The following is a 10235-nucleotide window of genomic DNA, read 5'->3' on the forward strand; positions in this document are numbered from 1 at the left end:
TAGAAAAAAAAGTCTTGCATTGGCATACAAAGAAGCACCATTATCCAGCACTTCCTTAGCATACACAGATAGCCAGAGACGTTTTTCCATTGCGTTAAAAAGTGCTGTGTCCAAATCCAGGCATGTCTGCTGCAGATTCCCAGCCTAGAACCCCAATTTCCCTGATTTATCTGATGCAATAACAAGAGTGAACAATTTGCTGCGCTATACACATGGATGAAACACACAAGTAAATTGTTTGCAAATAACTCAGAGCCCAGTGTGCCTTTGCAGAAATCAGTGGATAAATCCTTGCAAATTGACACCGATCAGTTTGCAGAAGGCACAAATAAAACGGAGACACAAGATGCAAGTTAAAACTGAAATGATGCATCCCTGGTACCCTTTCCAAATGTCCCAGTCTGTTGGCAGCCGGGGTGCAAGGAGAGAGGATGGGAATGAAACAAAAGGGATTTCAGTTTGGACTGCTACTAACTGAGCAGTGCCCAAGCGTGCCGTGCCCTGAATGCTTTCCTGAGACAGATGTGTCTGCCCACCCAGGAGAGTCACAGGGAAACGCACACTTGTGGATGTGGTGGGGTCAAGCCATCCCTAAAAGATCAGCAGTATCAGATCTGGGCACCAGTAGGTCACCCCATAGTAAAAAATTGATGCCAATCTCATGTGGCAAGATGGTGATCCTGCTCTTGAATTACCCAGAGCACAGACAGGGGGTTGCGGGTGTTACGGCCCTGGGGAGTGGTGCAGACGACAGCTGATCCTGCTGTCCTCATCGGCCACCCTCAGGTACAGCTGGCATAAACCCAGCAGTGACCAAGTGACCCCAGCCACATCTTTTGAATACATTTGAACCTTCAGAGCTCTTACCAGAAGGGCGTCACGTGCCACGGGCTTGCAGTATTTGTTACCTCCTATGCGGATCCCTAAACCATGAGTTGCCCTATCACTGAACCACAGCATCAGTTCTTCCCCCACCCTTCTCCTTCAGCAAAAGGAACTCAGGACACCGGATCAAAATCCACGGTTTTGCTGGCAGAGGCCACGAGGTTTGTTACTCACATTCCTGGTGTGGGCTCGAGGCTGACACATCAATATTTACCTATGAGCACGTAGGATTTGACAGGAAAACAGAGATAACAGGGAGCTCAAAACACTGTTATCTCCATCTGGCTGGCTACAGCAGCATGTCAGGTGTTAGTCTACCCCTCATAAAAATTACCAATGATGGAGATCCCACCAGCTCCCAAGATAGGCATTAAAAGGTTATTTTGGATTTTTTTGCCCAAAGTCCAGTCTCCTGCAGTACAGTTTAAGCCCACTACTTCATGGCCTGTTCATGGTGGATATAAAGAACAGTTTAAACTTTTCCTCTGTTACACATCTCACAACTGTTTGGATGTCTTCCCCCAAGCCATCTCTAGACTGAACAACCCCAGGTTTTCTAGTCTTTCTTCAGAGTTCATGTTTTCTCTGCCTCAGAGCATCCTTGGATGGATTCTTCTTGCATTTCCCATGGGTTTTGGCACATCGTAGCCATAACAGGACGTAGTGAACAACCCACAGCCCCTCCAGGGCAGGCCTGTGCGCCCGTAGCACAGGCTACTCAACACTGGCAGCATCCAGTTTCTCTCCTGTATCAAACACATCATCTGGCCTCGGTCATCTGAATGCTTAAATAATTCATCCTGAACTCACCCCCAGTGGCAAGGGAAAGGTGTTTTCAGCTTTATGCACCAGAGCACTTAAGAACATCTCTATAATTGAGAATTTAATGAACTCCTGCCTTAGTCTTTCCATGTAAGTGACCTCTCCAAGCCCAAGGGTTGTTGGGGAAGGGCCCCTTCATCGCAGGGGAGGCTGGGGAGGAAGGAAGAGAGGAACACAGCCTCCTTTCCACAGCCACCTCCATCAGTCCCTAGCCCTCCCAAAAACATCAGGCTGGCCAAAGAAGAACAAGAACCTTTGAGTCTCACGTCCCTTCAATCCTCATTGACCCTGTTGTCCAAGATGTTTAGCAGTACCACTATAGCAATAACACCTTTCAGTATCAAGAGATTCAAAGAGCTGAGCCTGGGCACCTCAAACAAGGTCCTCAGGGCATGGTGGCACCCAGCCCTTGCCAAATTTTGGGAAGCAGCCCTTATGAGGCTTAAGTTTAGGCATTTGAGTTTGCAAATTCTGTGTCCAGGAAAACAATTCTTTGGAACTGTTTATAAGAAGGACTCCACGACTCTCGCCCATCCTGTGCCAGCATCTGTTCTTACTAGGGGATGAGAGCTACTGTGGGTGAAATCCTCCTCTGCTCAAAAGAGAAATGGCTATGCACAAAAGACCTTGCAGTCACCCGCCAGACCCATCCAGAAAGAGAACTAGAGACCAACAGAGGCTAGAGACCAAGGAAGTCAATCTACCTGTTATATCACATCTAGCGGGATCAGCAAGCTCTCATCCGAAGCAGAAACCACTCTGCCAAGCCCCAGGTCGTGACTTGACCCAGGGCTGCTCCTGCTCCCTCTGAGCATATGGGACGCACGTAGGAAAAACCAAATGGGACACTTGGAGCCACTCTGCCCCACAGCTGTAGGGGACTGCTGGGTCTCTGCTGAGGAACAAAGCACAGGAGATGCTTGAGACCCCAGACAAAAAGCAATGCTTGTGTGGAGATGCAAAGCAAAGAGTTGACAGGGACAAGGAAAACCAGAGACAACTCACCCAATATTTGGGCTACTTCACTCTGAAGGCAGTGACTCCTAACGGGAGCTCATCTCCCTCTGCAGCTCTGTGGGATGCAAGTATCTGCGATGCATTTACACCGTGCTGTTGCTGGTATCAGCAAACACTCCAGTGGCGACTCCAGGAGAAACCCCTCTTAGTGGTGACAAGTCCCAAGTGAGGATGAGGAAGGCAAAGGCAAACACAAGGGCAGCCAGAAAGGTCCTTCTCAGCTCAAAATGTACTCAGATCTCCAGGCACTCCTTTCTTCTCTTTATCTGTGTCCTTCCAGAGAAGTATCACTCCTTCCCTTTTACCTCCACACCTTCTCCCAGGTTCAGGTGCACCTCCATATGCTCATATATTGTGTTTAGTTTAATGCAAACTCCCTCCTTACACCTCAGCTGCTCTTCAGGTCCTCCCTGACCCTCCATCCCACAGCTTCCTCCTTGCTCACAAATTACCAGCCTGCTGTTCCAGCTGCGGTGAGGCATTCAAAAGCCATAAAAACGTCTGTCCCAAGGTCGGGCTGAATCTGCCGTGCCTCAGATTGCATCAAACATTGAAGCATTTGAATTCACAAAATCTGGCCCTAACAAATATCCCAGCATCTGGACCCAGCAACCGCTCAAGGGACAAACACCACCACAACATACCGTAGATGCAGAGGCCAAAAGACAGGAGGTCTGCATTAGGGTTTGGAGCAGTTCAGTCACTGCCATGAAGTAGCAAGAGGCCTTACATCTTGCTTTGCATCTAGATTTGAAATGGAGTGCTCCTAAAATTTAGAGGTCGCCTGCAATCCCTGCGCATCTCTGCCAGGCAAAGGTAAATGGATAGAGGAGGAAAAGAGCAAACCTGAATCCATTCACTGGGAAAGCCATGGGAGCAAAGAGCAAGCAGGAAAACATGCATCAGGAGGAGAGCGAAGTTTACGACTCCTTAGCAAGTGAGCTGTGAAAGAGGTAACATATGTTTTTCAGCTCCATAAACCCAAGAGATCTCAGGTCTTTCCCTTGCAAACAGAGACTCTGTTTGCTCACGGATAAGAGTCCCCGTCACCGCAGGCAGTTGGACAGGGCGGCTCGTTTCCCACTGCTTGACAGAGAGTGAGGAAAAGCATGAGAAATAGCCCCGGGGGGATGACGGAGGAAGGAGCAGGGGAGAAAAAGCAGGAAACATATTCAGCTGCACGGGCTGAATGCAGCAAGTACTGCAAGCGGAGCTTGCTTGAGAGGCCAGTGCATGAGCAAGAGAGAGTGCCCTCATCTTTTTAGGTGCTGTAAAGCTGGGGCATTCATCTTTCAACGGGTAAACAGGTACAGCAGCCAAATCTGGCATTGCCCTATAGCTTTTTCTTCGGACCTTTTAAGTCCATGCTTGCTCCTTTTCCTTTCTTTCTCCTGCATTTACTCAGCTTTCTCCAACACAATATCCTACAACGTGTGGGCAGGTGGGTGCAGGGCTCTTTCCAGGTATTACAAACACACTTCAGCTGCAGGTAGAGATTTGGAAAGAAAAACACATGGGTACCAGCTGCCAGATAAGGCAGATAAGGAGGTGGTTATTTCTCAGCACGGTGAGCTTGCCCTGAGCATCTTGATGGCGTACGAAGCGTGATGCAGGCAGGATACAGGAGTGATGCCCACTTTGTCCATGTCACCATGTCCAAGGGATTTGGAGAGAAAGCAAACCTCATGCTAGGCAGAAGATGTGCCTTGAGCCTGAGCTGAGTCTCCCCAGCACCTGCAGCTCCCTTGCGTGGAGACTTCTGGTGCCATCCCACCGCTCTCTGGAGCATCGTTTCCCACCCTTCCGCCTGGGAACCTTGCACAGCATCGCACCAACAGATGCCAAGGAGTAAAATCAGCCTCCTGGCAAGCTGCTGGTTGACCACCGTCACCACAAGCTGCACACAGAACTTGCCACCAGCCAGAAAAGCTCAGCAAAGAGCATCCCTTAAACCTGCATTTCTACCTTATGGAGTCTGCCCAAGGATCTGGATCACAGCCTAGGATCCTTTTTATTTCACCATCGTCTGCCTTCAGTTTCTTTTCAGGGAATTAATGAGGCTTAACACAGGAAAGGAAAAAGGATCAAATAAAATAAAGCTAGTCATAATCTCCCTATGATAGGAAATATACTCTATATCCCTTCCTTTCCCTGGCAGATAATAATTATAATTTATCACTAAGACTTTCAACAGTTTCTTTATAAGCGCTAATTATACCTTATTTCTGTGTGGGATCCCAGGGCGTATGTGCAGCCTGGGACAAACACGTGCAAAGTACGTCTCATGAATTGATTAGCTGTTGGCTTTGAGGTGGAAGATCACAGCCATCAGCACAGAGAAACAACAGGGTTTAACACAAGAAATAACGAACAAATGTGGAAGTGGAATAACAAGGAATAACTGCTTCTGTGACTGCAGGGACAATATTTCTCCATTTCATTTGTTGTAGTACCCCTCCAACATGCAATGGCTGTGGTTTTCAAAGCTACAGGGAGGTTTCCACCAAGGTTAATGCCCTGTATTTTGTAATATGCTTCCACACTTTGAATAGACACAAATAATCAAGCCCGTTTCAAACAAATTAACCTACAAATCCAGCCGAAATCTTGCATCTGTTAGGATCGCACAAGGAGTTATCCCCATCACAGAGGACTCTCTGCGCTACGGTCTAAAGGCCAGGCACCCAGCAGGAGCTGTGCTGGAAATGGGTGGTGTGGCCTGCTCAACCTGCAATCCCTCGTCTGTGGTCGCATGCGAAGGCTTTAAGGCAAGATCTGAGGCAACCAATCGATTCTGTGGGGTCAGTTTGACAAGCCCTTCAGGAATTCCCATTGCTGCGGATGAGCGATACGGGTTTGGTAACGCTGCTGCCAGGCCCAAACTTGTACACATCCCCCTGCATGGTGATGCAAGCCTCACTCCAAGGTGGGATCTATTCACCTTAAAACAAAGCCAGACGCTGGCCATGAGAACTTAGGGTAGAAAAGGCACCTTAATCCCTGGCTTTATTCCAGAGCGACCATCATAGGAAATAAATCTCCAAAGTTGAACCCCATTTTTGCACAGATCACTTTTTCCTCTCCCCCAGCCCTCCCCCAAAACTGTTCGGCGTCTCTCTACTCCTTCAAGGTACCTCTCTCAATAGTCTCTCATGTTTGGAGCATGTTTGTCCCCAGTGTCTGGTCCCCGGGATGACTCATTATCCACAACCACTTGCAGAAACTTTGTTTAATCATAATCATCTTCATTAGAAATTACAGCTGGTTTTCTTCATCTTCAAAGCACTTTGCAGGCTACGTTAACAAATGCGTGCCCAGGACATTATTGGCCAAGCCTCAGAGCATTTACAATGGATTTTATAGAAATGCTTTCAGCTTCGTGTGGAAACAGGCAAGGGGAAATCATCGTGTTTGTAAAAGGGTCTCACGGCGCTACAATAGATTTTCCCTCTCGCCTGCTAGGAGCAAAATGAGTGTTTTGAATAAAGCTGATGAATAGTAGCTTAAAAAAAAGGGGGGAAGAAAAAGAAGGGGTGGAGAAAGACTTTTCACAAATGCCACAGCTTTGGCTGGACTCAAGCGTATTCCCATCCATTATTATCAGTCAGAAACTTCCCAAAAGGGCCTGGTGGTTTTGGTTCTGCAGAGGCTTGTGTGCCACCGGCATCCCTCCACTGCAAGGAGCAAAGATGTGGGTCTGGCATAGATGGGGACGATTTCAGCTGGGGAAGCTTTCCTTTGAGGGGGAACGGGAGGTTATTCCCAGCACGGCTCTTCAGTGGGGTCTAGGTTTAAATTAGTTTTGACTGAGAGCTTCCTTCTAGAGAGGTCCTCCCAGCCCACTCTGCTTTTCTTCTGGAAGGTCTTGCCCACCCCAACCCTCCTTGTAGAATGTTGCACCTCCCCCTCTTCCTTCTCGAAAGTTCCAACAGTCCCAACTCTCCTTCTAGAAACTTCCACTGCACCACTCCAGCAAAGGTGGCCACCTGCAGCCACCAGCCCAGCAGGCTTGGTGGCCATCAGGCTATGCCAGCCCTGGGTCTCTGTGGTCCCAAGGACTAAAGCTACAGCTGCTCCATCACGGTGGGTCCAGGTGATGGGTGGGCAGGAGATGTGCCAGCCCTTGCTGCTCTGGGGAAGGGACGCTCCAGCCCCAAGGGGAGGAAAGGGTGACCTGTGTCCAACCCAAGGTGCTCTCCCAGCCCCAGGTGGCAGCAGTTGCTGATGGCTTTATTGATGGTAATGAGGGAGAGGAGCTTCTGGCTGAGGACAGCAAAGAAGCCCCAAAATCCAGCATCAAATACTGACCCAAACACAGCAGAATTTTGTACTTTCATGTCTGTTTTCCATATTCTCCTCTGTACTAAAATGTGGATAGGGCCCAGTTTGGCCATGGAAGGGCCTAAAACACTCCGGTACATCAAAAATTAGCCTTAAAAGAGGTCAAGAATAGCGAGTTTCCAGCTGTGACCACATGGAGACCTTCCACCACCCAGCCAGATGTCGCTCACAGCTGGCAGCAGCAAGATGGCCGTGTCTCGGTGTCATTTTGCTCACCTAAAGAGGGAATCAGGAGCATCGGTGAGCTCATACCTCCAGGTCAAGCCTGAAAATGGAGACTCAGCATGACCAAATTGGGGTGAAATGCTGCTCCCCACACTGCAATGTGGTCAACAGGAGAAGAGTTTTGTCCTCACCGTGCTTGTGGCCATGCAACATCAGCAGCAGTGATGCATGCAGCCATGCTCAGCTCATCCCCGTGCAGCACATGGGGCCCAGCCCCAGGCTTTGCCCCTGGGTGGCCTTCGGCTTTTTAAGAAGTCGCTCTCCCACCATTGAAAAGCCACCATGGGGAGGCAAAAAGTGCTGCCACGGCTCAAAGCCTGCCTGGGGGGGAGGAGGAGGAGGCATAAATCCCTTGGAAAAGAAAAAAAAAGGAGCTCAGAAAGGGGGGAAAATATTTCTTTGAAGATAAATCCTACTTTGTGCAGTTCAGCATGCCCTGGCTTGGGTCCCTCTCTGCTCCTGTGAAGGCCTAAGCGGCTCTTTGTGCCCTGCTGTTAAGGGGAGACGAGGCGATTGGGACGCAGCGTGGGGGACCCTCTCCAGCCCCACAGCCCAACCGAGGGCAGCACACCGCCGCGAGCATCGTCTCCAAGGGAAGACTTTGTCCGTCGGCCAAGAGGAGGGAAGAAAAGAGGTTTGCAGATCGCATACCTCTGCCCGGCGGCTCTGCAGAGCGCTATTCAGCCCGAACAAAGGACGGGGGCCCTGGACGGCCACCGCGCCGAAGCCCCCAGCGCTGGCCCTCCCCCAAGCTGCGGGTGTTAAAGTTCAGACCTTGGAGCAAAACATCCCTGCAAGGAGTGGGGGGGAAAGGGAGAAAAGGATGCTTTCTGTGTCACTGGCCAGAGGTTTCTCTGTTTAGTTATCATCTACAGCATCCAAACGCATCAGGGCTGGCCCACTTTTGCACCATAAGAATGTGTTTCTGCTGTTGCCAGAGGAAAATTCTTTCTAGCTAATTAAACACTACCACATTTCTGCATAAGTCATCTCAGAAAACTTTTGAACACACTTCAGAGCAAAAGGATAATCCGACACACAAGACCCATGCTCAAATCCCCTGACCTAAGACCAACCTACAGATGCAGTGGAGCCATCACCCAGATCCTTGTTTCCCAACTTAGGGTTGCGCAAACAGCAGCGGATGAGGACTGTACAGCTCATTTGATTTTCATCCATCTGCTGGTGTGAGCCACGGAGTCTGCTTAGCAAGGCAGGAAGATCAGTGGGCTTCATTGCCTGGACATCACCCCATGCAGACAACCCGTGGGCAGACCCTTGATGGACATCCTCAGGGCCCAGGACACCCAGCACAGTCAGCTCTGCTGGATCAGCGCCCAGCAGCACTCACATCCCAGCAGCCTGGAGGAAGGGAACAATTTATTTGGTTGCAGAGCCTGGGGTGGGTGTTTTCACTCCTCCCCTAGACTTCCTCAAAGAGCGGCTGGACTCATCTCCTCTGTGTCTGAGCAGTCACCCTGAGCTCCTGGTACAGCCAGTGAAAAGAAATGGGCACAACTCAACTCATCCAACTCAACTCATCCAAGCTGCCTTGGTATGAGCACCAAAGCCCATGGCTACCTGGAAGACGCCCCTATAGAAAAGCTCAGACCAGGCTACTGGGATGAGGAAAGTGTTTACCGGGATCTGGGAAAGCCGGGCACCGCCAAGAACATGGTGGACCTTGCCCTGCTCAGTTTTTCTGTGCTCAGTTTAGTTCCTCCAGTGCTGGGAGCCAGCCCTGGATGTCTGTGCCCGGGTCAAGGCACAAGGGCTCTGCGGTTACAGCTGGCAGTGACAAGCATGCACCGGCTCGGTGCCAGGAGCCAGCAGGGAAGCCTCTGACATCCCATACAGGCTCTCCTGGCACCGGCCCTGGTGGCACTTCCAGGTGACAACATTTTCTGGATCTTTGCTAAAGCCCTTCTCACCTGTAAATCATGTTTCGCTTCCTTCCAGCCCACCCGAGCACCCCTTTCCAAAGAGCAGTTTCTGCCACTTGCATCTCACCCCCAGCTCCTCAGGGACAGAGGTGGACAGGGCCTCCTGTTGTCACCCAACCAGCAGCATGGAGAGCCCAAGGACACCCCAAGGCCAGTGGGTTGTCTCCCCCTTGGCTGTGGGTCTATCCCTGCTGCCATCCAAAGGGCAGCGACAGAAATTCTCCATGCAGGGTTACATAAAGCACTCATGGGGACCACAGATGGTCCCATGGGTAGGACCACATGGAAGACACCAGCAGGCTTATTGAGGGCAGTAGTTCCCAACCCTACAGTGCCTCATTCTCACAGAAGGGCCAAAAAATCATCCCCAAAAGCAGCATTCACCATGAACTGCAGAGGAATATGGGACAGGCTCAGCTTGGTAGCAGGTTGCCAACTGGCAGCAGGCAGGGAAAGAAGAGGTCGCAGTGGCAAAGCACTAAGATGGGGGCTGGATAATCTGGGGGATGAAGAAGGTAAAGGCTGGTGTCGTACACCTGCATTTCTTGCAAGAATTGGGTTTTGTGCAACCAAAAATTCTTAAAAGCTTTGCAGGGAAAGAGAGCACTTAGGAGAGAGCCACCATGACCCCACAGAACCTTTCTGACCGCTTTAAGGCATGAATCAATTAAAGCAATCACAGAGCAAAGGTTAATCAGTAGCAAGTACATTTTAAGACATAAGTAGTCTTCTAAAAAGCAATTGTTCTTGCCAATTTCCCCCCTCTCCGCCTTTTCTAAAATGTCTTTTATTTCTCCAGCTCTGGAGACCTTCCAAAATAAGTTCAGTGATTAAGAGCAGCTGGCGAAAGGACTGGACTGAATCAGTGGTGGCAGCCGGGGCCACGGGAGCGGAGAGGACCGGGCCCATTATCGTCACAGAGGCTCGGTGCTGTACAAACATCTCGGGGATTGAAAACCTTCCAGGGGCTTCCAGCCTCGTTAGAGCAGGTGGCGGCTGGAG

This window comes from Platalea leucorodia (genome assembly GCF_965183815.1).
Source record: "Platalea leucorodia genome assembly, chromosome: 2".
Classification (NCBI taxonomy): domain Eukaryota; kingdom Metazoa; phylum Chordata; class Aves; order Pelecaniformes; family Threskiornithidae; genus Platalea; species Platalea leucorodia.